The sequence below is a fragment of the Panthera leo genome, chromosome B3 (genome assembly GCF_018350215.1).
Source record: "Panthera leo isolate Ple1 chromosome B3, P.leo_Ple1_pat1.1, whole genome shotgun sequence".
Lineage (NCBI taxonomy): Eukaryota > Metazoa > Chordata > Mammalia > Carnivora > Felidae > Panthera > Panthera leo.
The window spans coordinates 136,208,429-136,219,098 of NC_056684.1; positions in this window are offsets into that span (position 1 = coordinate 136,208,429).

Consider the following 10,670-nt stretch of genomic DNA (forward strand, 5'->3'; position numbering starts at 1 on the left):
CTGTTGGGAGAGGGGACAGGCGGCTCAGAGGGAGGGACGGTAGGAGCAGGGCTAGGACTTAGCTGCGGAATTAGTGAGAGGAGCTACATACAGTGAGGCTGAGTGTGGTCTGGTCTTCTGAGCAGCTTGAAGGGGAACCAAGGGGGGACCATTGTTTCAAGTTCTGGTCTCACAGGCCTTTGGAGCAAAGAGGACATCTCAGGTAGGCTGGAGTCAGATTCCAGAAGGCAGAGGTCATGGTGGGGGGCGGGGCTCAGAAAGTGAAGGGATCACGAGGGGAGGGGTTTCCAGTCTGGCTGGAGCCGGAAGAACCTGATGGGGGGTCTGAGAAGGTGGACTGCGGAACCATCGTGGGGTCCACAGGCCCAGCTACGAGGTTTGGACGTTGGTCCAGAGGCCACACATGGGGGTGGCTTGGTCTTGGGCTGCTACGCCAGAAGACCACAGACTGGGGGCTTAAACACCAAACATTTATCTCTCGTACTTATGGAGACCAGAGGTCCCAGATCAAAGCACTGGTAGAGTTGCAGTCTGGCGGGGGTCTGCGTCCTGCTTCATAGACGGCCGTCTTCTCGTTGTGTCCTCACAGGGTGAAAGGGGCAAAGCGGTTCTATGGGGGTCTCTCTCATGAGGGCACAGATCCCATTCCTGGGGGCGCCACCCTCGTGATCTAACACCTCCTAACACACTGGAGACTGGAAGGTGACCATGTGAATTTGGGGTGAGGGGACGCAAGCATTCAGTCCCTTGAAGGGAGGCTCCCACATTCCTGCCTTCCTCTGCTCTCCCTCTCCCCGCAACATCTGCTTTCCAAAGACACCTAGAGTCGCCCGTCCATCTCCCTGTAACGTGGGCACATGCTGGGCCAACGATTCTTGGACTCGAACGTTTGTCCAGAAGACGTGTGACCCACACAGAGTGTGCCCCGCTCCCGGAGCTTCTGATTCAACAATCTGGGGTCTTAGAGGCCTTAGAATTTGCATTTTTTTTTAACGTTTATTTATTTTGAGAGAGAGAGGGAGAGAGAGAATCCCAAGCAGTCTCTGCACTGTCAGCGCAGAGCCCGACGTGGGGCTTGAACCCACGACTGTGAGATCATGACCTGAGCCGAAATTAAGAGTCAGATGCTTAACCGACTGAGCCACCCAGGCGCCCGTAGAATTTGCAGTTCTAGCATGTTCTCACGAGGTGCTGATGCTGGAGGTCCCAGGACCACACTTTGAGAACCGCTGCTTTAGAATTACGGCAAATCCTAACTGCCTAAGCTGGTTCTGCTCCTCCTTGAGCACAACCACCACCCCCCCCCCATGCCTGGGTCTCAGCATCCCGCCTGCGTGATGGGCCTGGACCTGGCAGCCTGGGAGGGCCGTCCCCACCCTGTCTAACCTCCCAGAAGGTACCGGACATACACTCGCTTCTAGGCCCAGGGCACGGTCCTGTGGCTTCCTGGCTTTGCCTGTGAGGGCTCTGAGGAGTGCTTCCTTCTTCCTGTCCCCTGCCATCCACATGCTGTGCACCGGTTGTGACTGTGTAGGTCTGGTTCAGATGTTTTGTCGCACGCCTCGGGGAGGAGGACGATCAGAGCAGATGCCTGGGGTGACAGTGGCCCGGCCATCAATCTACATTTGCAACGGGCAGCTGAGTCTTTTAGGAGTTCCCAGCCTCCACGGCGAGGGGCTTGGCTCATGAAAGAGACAGATGGGGCCCTGGGCTTAGCCGTGCTGCTGCGGGCATGTACCCGAACGCTGGGGTTCAGTCCTTTCTGGGCTTTTATGTCCGACAGAAGCTCTCTCCGCCCAGACCCTGTCCCTTTAAGGTACGTTTTCTTGGGTTCCCTGTCAGCTGGAGAAAGGCCTTCAAGTGCATTTGGAGAAAAAACAAAAAAAAAGCAGTAGTTCAGGTACCTTAGGAGATGTCACTTCATCTGACCTCCCATTCAGACCCTGAGACCCCAAGACACCAGTTGGTCCGGGGCTTGGACATTTTGTGAGACTGAGAGCTCATTACCTGTCAATGAATTATTCCAGCTTTAAGTAACTTCAAGTGTGAGAAGACTCTTCCCGCTGACCATCCTGGGAGAGCTGGATTGTTAGCAAGTGGCTGGTGCTGGAAAAAAATGGTGGGAAAATCAAATTATGTCCTCTTTTTAGACCACACACACTAAGGTATACCAGTTCCCTTGAGGGGTTGTTTTCCAACTCTCGTGTTCGTTAAAACCACCGTGACATTCGCTAACCACGGAGACATCTAGAGATTGTTCTTGAAGATGCTGGTTCTGACGTGGGGCCCGGAAATCTGGATTTTTAACACGCTCCTGGGTGGTTCAGATGAGATGGTTATCCCATCGTAGGGAGAGAAATACTGGGTATCTAAATGCCAAAAGGAAGGAAATCTGGTCTGTGTTGACCTGCTCTTCAGTTGGGAAGCATGAAAGCCACAGAAGTTATACCTGAAAATAATTTGATCACATAAAAATTAAAAACGCGGGGTGCCCGGGTGGCTCAGTCGGTTGAGCGGCCGACTTCGGCTCAGGTTATGATCTCACACTCTGTGAGTTCGAGCCCCGCGTCGGGCTCTGTGCTGACCGTTCAGAGCCTGGAGCCTGCTTTCGATGCTGTGTCTCCCTCTCTCTCTGCCCCTCCCCTGCTCATGCTCTGTGTCTCTGTCTCTCAATAATAAATGAACGTTAAAAAAAAAATGAAAACGCATCTACCTCAGAACGCATCCACATATCTAAAGACAATAAACTAGAGGGAAATGATGACAAATTTGGAAAAGGATCAGTGTTTTAAAGAGCTCTCACAAAGTAGAACAGACAATTGTTCATATTCAGAAAAAAACAAAATAAATAAAAATAGCTATAAACATGAAAAATATTTCACCTTACAAAAAATAAAATTAAACAATGTAATTTCTGTCCATAAGAAGATTCAAATAATACACTAATGCTTGTAGGACAGGCTGTCTAACAGTGTGATACTGTCTGCATATATTTTCTAGAGAGCAATTTGATTAGAGGTCTCAAGAGGCTTAAGAAAATGTTTACGTCCTTTGGCTCAATAATTCCAAGCCGAGAAATTTAAGCAAAAAAAAACCAGAGCTATTTGGTTCCGAAATGACAGCCCAACTCAACCTGACTTCAGTCAAAAAGAGAATGCATTGGCTTATAAAAACTAGAAGGTCAGGGACAGCTTCAGGCAGAGCTTGATCAGGAGCTCAGCGTCAACCCAGTCTCTATCTCTGGCCTTTGCTCTTCTACATCTTGGCTTCATTCTCCAGTTCCATGTAAACAACCTCAGCCCTGCATCCTCCAAAGCTGAAGTCAGAGCAAGAAAGAGAGAATGTCCCTTTGTGGTAAATCACAGGGCAAGTCTCAGGGTTCACTCTGATTGACGCACCTTGGGTCAGATGCCTCTCTTTAATCCCTGACTGGCCAAGCCTGGGTCAAATTTTTGAGTTTAGGAGAGGTGGAATATCTTTTATGGCTAGAGTCATTCCCCTGGAGCCAGTGGTGGATGCCACATGAACTACGTGGGCTGACAGAAGGGGACATGTGGTTCCCCCAGAGGGGAACCAGGCTACCGTTATCACAGGGAGACGGGACCTGATGCTGCTCCGGCAAAACCCAGAAGTGCCCGTTACAGATGCCAGCAGAGTGTTTAAGATGCCACCACATCGTTATTTAGAGTAGCCAAACTTCAAACAACCTAAGTATCTCGGAGGAAGAGTTTAATAAATAATGCCCCAACTTTAGGATCTGATAATTCTGCAGCCATTAAATTACATGTTTTCAAAAATAGTGTTAGGAAAAATATAGGACGTAAAGTTAAGTGGAAAAAGGGATTCAAAAAATAGAATATAAGCCCCATTTGATAAAATTTATATATGCAAAAGAATGGAAGGATATACACTACATTAGTGCTTCTAAGTGGGAGGCCCATGACCCTCAGGGTGTTAATTTCCACCTAGTGCAGCAGATTGAATTGGGTCGCGAAATAGATTGGGGTCCCAAAGTGTCCTCTCCCCCGGGGTTGTGTCTACTTCCTTGGGCTTGCCAGAGGCTCATGGTGGGCAGAACACTCCTCTCCACCTCTTGGCCGGGTTGGCCACGTGACTTGCTTTGGCCAATAGGATATTAGTGAACTGTGACACAATCAGAGGCTTAAAACATGATCGTGCCGTGGGGCTTGGGGGTTAGCACTGGTAAGCTCTGCCACGGAGGGAGGTGTGCCTCTGGGAGCCCCTTGATTCCAGAGGGACGAGAGCCACGTGGAGCAGACATGGACCCAACATGCAGTTTGGATCCACGAAAATTGTCCAATCCTCAGCCAACCCTGACTGAGAAACAAATGTTTATAATTGCAAGCCAGTGAAGCTGAGGTCGTTGGTTACACAGTATTATAGTGGTGGCTGCTGGATACACCCACACACTCCCTCAGATTCCCTACTCCCTCCAACCCAAGGATCCCCAGTGTGGGGGCGGCCGGTCCACCCGCTGGCCGTGAATTGGGCGCCTGAGGGACGCTGGGATGTACAGAGGTGGCTTAGAGCTCTGTTCTGCCACATTAACCATGGTTAGCTTTGGATCGTAGGACTCTAATCTTCCATTTTCTTCTTTATACTTTTGTAGATTTTCCGGAGTTGCTGCAAAGAGCGTGGTTCCCTTTTATAACCAGAAAAAGAAAGCTTTGCTGAAGAATTGGAGATTAATTGGAAACTAACTCCTCTTGGCATCTCACAAATCCTCCCTTCGGTGTCCCTGAAGAAAAGGCTCGCTGTCCATTCATTCACCTGCAGGACCATCTTCAAGACGGAGGACAGGGTTCTTGGCTTCTGAATATTGTTTTCCTTCAAGTTCGGTGACTCTGGCTCCACTCTGAATTGGTCCCCATTGGCCTCTAGCCTCAAAACGTGGTGTCTTAAGCTGAGTTCCATTGTCCAGCTAAGGAAGTTGGCCAGACGGGGATGACAGGAGACATCTGGAAGAGGCCGCCTTGCCGCGGCCCCAGCTGCAAAGGCACAGGGCACTCCGGCCATCACTCCCAGCCCCTCGCCCGAGGAGCGATGCCCTACCCAGCCCCGCTCTTGGCCTGGAAACAGCCGGTCTACTTCGAGGCTTGTGCTCCAAGGCTGTAAGTGCCGGCCAAGCCACCTGGCCCCAGCATGTGCCCCAGTGTCGTTACTAGGCGTCTCCAGAAGACGCTGCGTTGTTTCCATGTCCTTTGGTGCTGAGGCTCGTTTGTCCCTGGCTGCCGGCTGCTTGGGTTCTCTGCACAGTTCAGTGCTGTGGGAGACGCTGCATTCAGAGTCCAGACAGTGTGAGCCCTGGGTCCCCAGCTGCTCTCCAGCACTGTGCAGGGGGGGATATGAGGGCCCGAGCTGCGTCTCCCTGGCTCCCCCACCTCCGTGTGCAGCCGGGCCTGGTGCAAACCAGGTGTTCAGTGTTGCACAGGAGGGGGTGGGTGTGAATCCAGAGAGGCTCCTGATGGTCTCTGCACAGTGAGAACTTCCTGATGCGGCCCCAGAACTTACAGGCCACTGTACCTCACCCGAGTCACCCCTACAGCCCGTGAGCTGGAAAGCATTGGTTTTCTGGGTCCATCTTACAGAAAGTTCGGGAGCTGTAGCTCTGTGGTTATGTGGCTCACCCAAGGTCCACACAGTGCTTAGCGGTTGGAGCTGGGACGTTAGCTCTGGCCCTTCGGCTCCAGATGGAACAACTGTCATTTTGGAAACACAAAGAACACGAAGAACGAAAGCTAACATGCACTGGATGCTTGCTGTGCGCCAGGCACCTTGCTAAGCTCGTCATAGCTCGCGGAGTCTTCCTACCAACCCTGAGAGCGACAGTCCCCGTTGTCCAGGTGAGGAAACAGGCTCAGAGAGGCGAAAGGCTTGTCTGAAGTTGCACAGCCCAGGGGCAAGGCCCACGTCCGTCTCCTTTCAGAGCTGGTGCTCCGAGCTGAAGGGAGCATGGGCGGGGCGGGGGGGGTGGGCGGGGATCACGTAGCAGAACGGGAGGCGGCCAAGTTCAAATCTGGAACAGCCCCCAGGTGGAATCAAGAGACAGGGTGCTACCGTAGACCCCTGCCACTCAGTGGGGTCCGGGCCCCGCGTCATCGTGGCATCACCTGGGATTTGCGAGAAAGGCAGAATCTGCATTTTAACAAGAACCCAGGGGATCCCGATGCACGGTAAAGTGCTGGTCTAATTTGCTCGGAGGGGAGCCTGGCACCACCCCCATGCGGGGATGTGACTCCGAGGCGGCACCAGCTCTCAGCACCCGGGGGTTCCGTGCAGGGGCCGTGAACTGAGAGGAGCAGCGCCTCCGGCCTGAGCCGCCACCGGACAGCCGCAGGTTCAAGCTGCGGGACCCCTTGGGGTAAGCTGCCTGCCATCCAGTGAATGCTCTGAGGGGCTTCCTTCTGCCCCCACTGTCCTTACCCCGCCCCTCTCTGCCCCTGCCACCTCCAGCCTCACCTCCTCCACGAAGCCTCCCCAGCTGTCCCTGCCCTAGGCAGAGTGAGCAGAGCCCAACTCTGGGCTTCCAGCCTCTCCTACAAGGATCTCGAGAGCACCTGCCCGCCCCCCTCCCCTGCCCCCGGAGGTGGCACTTAGTCGTTTACACTTACGTCTCCCCCACTGGAAGGAGAAGTTCTCCAGACAAAAGGCTCATCTTTTTCATTGAGGCCTATGTGACATACAACGTTATGTTAGTTTCAGGTGTCCCAGGAAGGGCTTCAACTTAATCGACTTAAGCCTGACACGGAAGAAGCCCTCAGCTAATATGTGCTGGGTGAATGCCTCCTCATATGCTCCGGGTAAATGATGAATGAATGAATGGATGTCTTAAGCAAAGGAGTAAATCTCTAAGTGAAACTTTTAAGGAACGTGTAGGAGGCAAAAGAGAGGGGTGTGGGGGGTGGGCAGAGGGATCTTGGCTTCCACTTGGCCCTCAGGGTTATCCGTGTCGTATTCCCAGGGCCATGCCACCTCCCAGGGCGAGCCCTAATAAACCAGGCCAGAGTTTCGGGGTTCTCCCGGGGAATTACTTGGGGGGAAGACCTCCCTCTCCCCACTCTCCACAGCATCATAAATTATGGGAATGCTGCCGCCAGGCACCCTGGGATGGTGCCATGAAACGAGGGGGAAGGGGACCTTGAGACAGCCAGCACCCCACCCCCATCCCAGGCCAGGGATGGTGCCCACCTCTTGGGAGCCAGCAGAGCCTTGCTGTTGCTTGAGCCGCTCAGGCCTCCTTCACACGTGGAGTTGGGATGGATGAGGTAGAAGGCAACAGAAAAATGGGATCAGCCCCGTGTCAGGTCTACGCTGGACATGAAGCCTGCTTAAAATTCCCCCTTCCTGGGGCGCCCGGGTGGCTCAGTCCGTTAAGCACCTGACTTCGGCTCAGGTCGTGATCTCTGAGTTCGAGCCCCGCGTCGGGCTCTGTGCTGACAGCTCAGAGCCTGGAGCCTGCTTTGAGTTCTGTGTCTCCCTGTCTCTCTGCCCCTCCCGTGCTCGAGCTCTGTCTCTCTCTCAAAAATAAACATTTAAAAAAAAAAAAAAAAAAAAAAAGATGGAGAGATGTCTTTGACTTAAAAAAAAAAGATTCTCTCTCCCTCTGCTCCTCTCTCTCTCTCTCTCTCTCTCGGTCTCCCTCTCTAAAAAGAAAAAAGATTTCAAAAAGGTGATCTAAGACCTTTATACGATTTGAATTTTACTGTTGAGTCCTGCATAGGATATGGTGGGGGCGGGGGCCAGGCCACTCTTATTCCTATAAAGCCTGCTTTTCATTTTTCTCTTTCCTGTGATCTCAGCTAAGAAATAATTTGGGGCAAAAGGCTGCCACCTAGAAGATGAACAAATTTTAATTCTCCTTCAGCAAGGGTGAGAAGGTGAGAATTGTGAGTCACACGGCCAGCCTGAGAGGACCATCTGCTCAAAGTCCTTCCCGGAGGGTCAGGGTTTCTCTAAGGCAGCCGAAACTGATACTTCAACTCAGAGAGGTACAGCAAGTCCCTCCGGGAGGCACAGCAAACAGGTGGCAGAGCCCAAGTCTGACTGACCGCAAAGCGAGGGCACTTTTCCTAATTAAAGTTTCCAGAACTTTCCCCCAAATGCCTCTCGCGGCAGAGGAGAGTGAACCCATTTTTGGGGGCCTGGTGCTCAGACCCGAGGGGAACTGAGTATCTTTGTGCTTTTGCATTTCATCTGAAAATTTTATAAAAGCCAATTTGCATTATGTTTCAGAATACATTGTTCTTATACAAAAAAAAAAAAAGATGTTTTCTCCCTGCCAAATATCTCCGAGGACAGCAGATGATCTGGGATGCTGCAGTGTTTACGCTGCACTTCAGGTTCTGCCTGGCCGAGCTCGGTGGCCCCCCCGGGACCTGGGTGGACGAGCCCACACTTACCCCATAAACCTCCATTATCTGTAAACACAGGCTCTCCAGGGCCAGGCTTTCCTGAGCTTTGCTCTCTGGGGCCCTAGAGAGTTTCCAGGGATCACAGAGCCCCGAACTCTTCTGTTTATCATGTCCTGGGAGATGGTATTCACGCGATTCACCCAGGCACCGAGCCCCGCTCAGTCTCATTGAGGCTATGGGGTCTCCCCTCCCTTCCACACAAGGCTGAAGGCCTGGGTTACCGCCTTGCACCGCACCCTGTCCTCTCCCTTCCCAGAAGCACTTGCCATAGTTGGTGATGAGACGCTGGCTTGTGTGACGAGAGCAGTAGAGAGGACGGTGGGGTGGAACACCCACGATGCTAGGTGGGGGCGTGAGGAGGTGACGGGGGGGGGGTCACCCACACAGTTACCCAGAGTTACAAGTTTCATTAACCCCGTTTCATAGAGGAGCAGACTGTGGCTGAGAGCAAGAGAGGCTGTATCAGTCATCTGATGCTGTGTAACAAGTCACCCCAAAACTTAGCTGAAAATAACGAACATCTATCTCATTATTCCTGGGGTCGGACATCTGGGCAGGGCTGGGTCCTCTGGCTCAGGGTCTCACCGCGAGGCTTCAGTCCAGCCTGGGGTTTCACCTGAAGGCCCGACCGGGGGACAGTCAGCATCCAGGCTCACGCACGGCCGGCTGGCAGAGGAAGCTCCCCACGGGCTGTGGGACTGGGGGCCTCAGCTCCTCGCTGGCTGTCGGCTGAGGGTCTCCCTCAGCGCCTTCCCTGTGGATCTTTCCACAGGGCAGCTCACCAGGGGAACAAGCAAGACAGAGGCCAGTCTGTGGGTATCCTGATCCCAGAGGTGACATTCGGTCACTTTTGTTGTCGTCTTCCTCACAAGCCAGTCACTGAGTCCAGCCCACGCTGGAGGGGAGAGGGTCATGCAGGGTGAGAGCACAGGAGGCAGGTCTTTGGGGGCCATTAGAGGCTGCCTATCACAGAGGTCACGCACCCTGCCCCGGGTCTCATAACCAGGGCACCTTCAGGAGCTGGGCTGTCTACCCCATCTCAGGATGGCCAGGACAGGGCTTGGGACTGGCAGCTCTCACCAAGCCCAGGCCCCCCCACCCAGCACTGGCTGCAGCCTTCTGTAAACCACACCCAGTGCTTTCTCTTCCCTTGGAAGCCGAGAGTGCCTCCAGCCCAGCCCAGGAGGCTGCCGGGATACAACACTTTCTATCTGAGCTGAAGAAATGTTAGCTTTCAAACCCCAGGCATTGGGGGGAGGGGGGGCGCAGGTGGGCAATAGGCTGGAAAACTGGCCTATCTGGTCCTCTCCTGGGGCTGTGGGTCATGTTTCATCTGAAAAGTGAGCCAGAGACTAACCTTATAACATGATTTCTCTCCCCCATTTCCTTGTCTCACCTTTGGAAAGCCTGTGGGACTGGCTCCCTGGAGCCCTCTCTGAGGGTTCTTCCAGAAAGACCACATTCCTTTCTGTTGGCCCTGCACTAAAGTTAACTCTGTGTGTCCCAGCTCCCGGGGCTGGTGGAAAATTGAATCTCAAACATTTGTGGGGGTCCCTCCCCATCCTCTGTCCAGCCCTGTGGGGGTTGTGTGGTCCTGGGTCACCCACCGCAGAGGAACCGGCGGTGACGTCCCCATGAAAATGGAAGCTGAGTGAGGGCAGCGATTTTTGTCAGTTTTGTGCACAGATGTGCATGGTCCGTGCCCGGCACGCATCTGCCCGTGGGATGTGCGGTAGATCTGTGCCCAGTGTTGAAAGAAGGGCCTTCCTGTAGCTGCACCTAACGTACACAGCACCTTGGCGGGAGGGACCAAGGGATCTCCGCCAGCCAGGTCAGGGTCCTGTGTTCCCTTGGGCGACGTGAGAGTGAGCAGTGCCCCTGCTCTGGGCCACCTGCCTCCACCCCTTCCCAGATTCCAGAATGTTCTCCCTATTCAGCCAGACCTGCCTCTCCATTCTCCAGTCTTCCCACTTCCACCGTTTTTCCTGGAAATACCTTTTCGCAAGAATAAAAGCCTCTTTCTCAACCCTGCTCCTGGGGGTCGATAGGCTGCCAGGGCAGCCCACGGCCTCCAGGGGGGCGGCTTGGGGGAGGGGAAGGGGGCTAACTGGCTCTGGTTCCTCCTGATCATCCCCAGCGGGGAAACAACACACAGGTTTGTATCCCAGCAAGTTTTCCAGCTCGGAGTAGCAGGCTGTGCACGACGGGGCGGGGGCAGCGAGGAGGGGGCGCGGACCT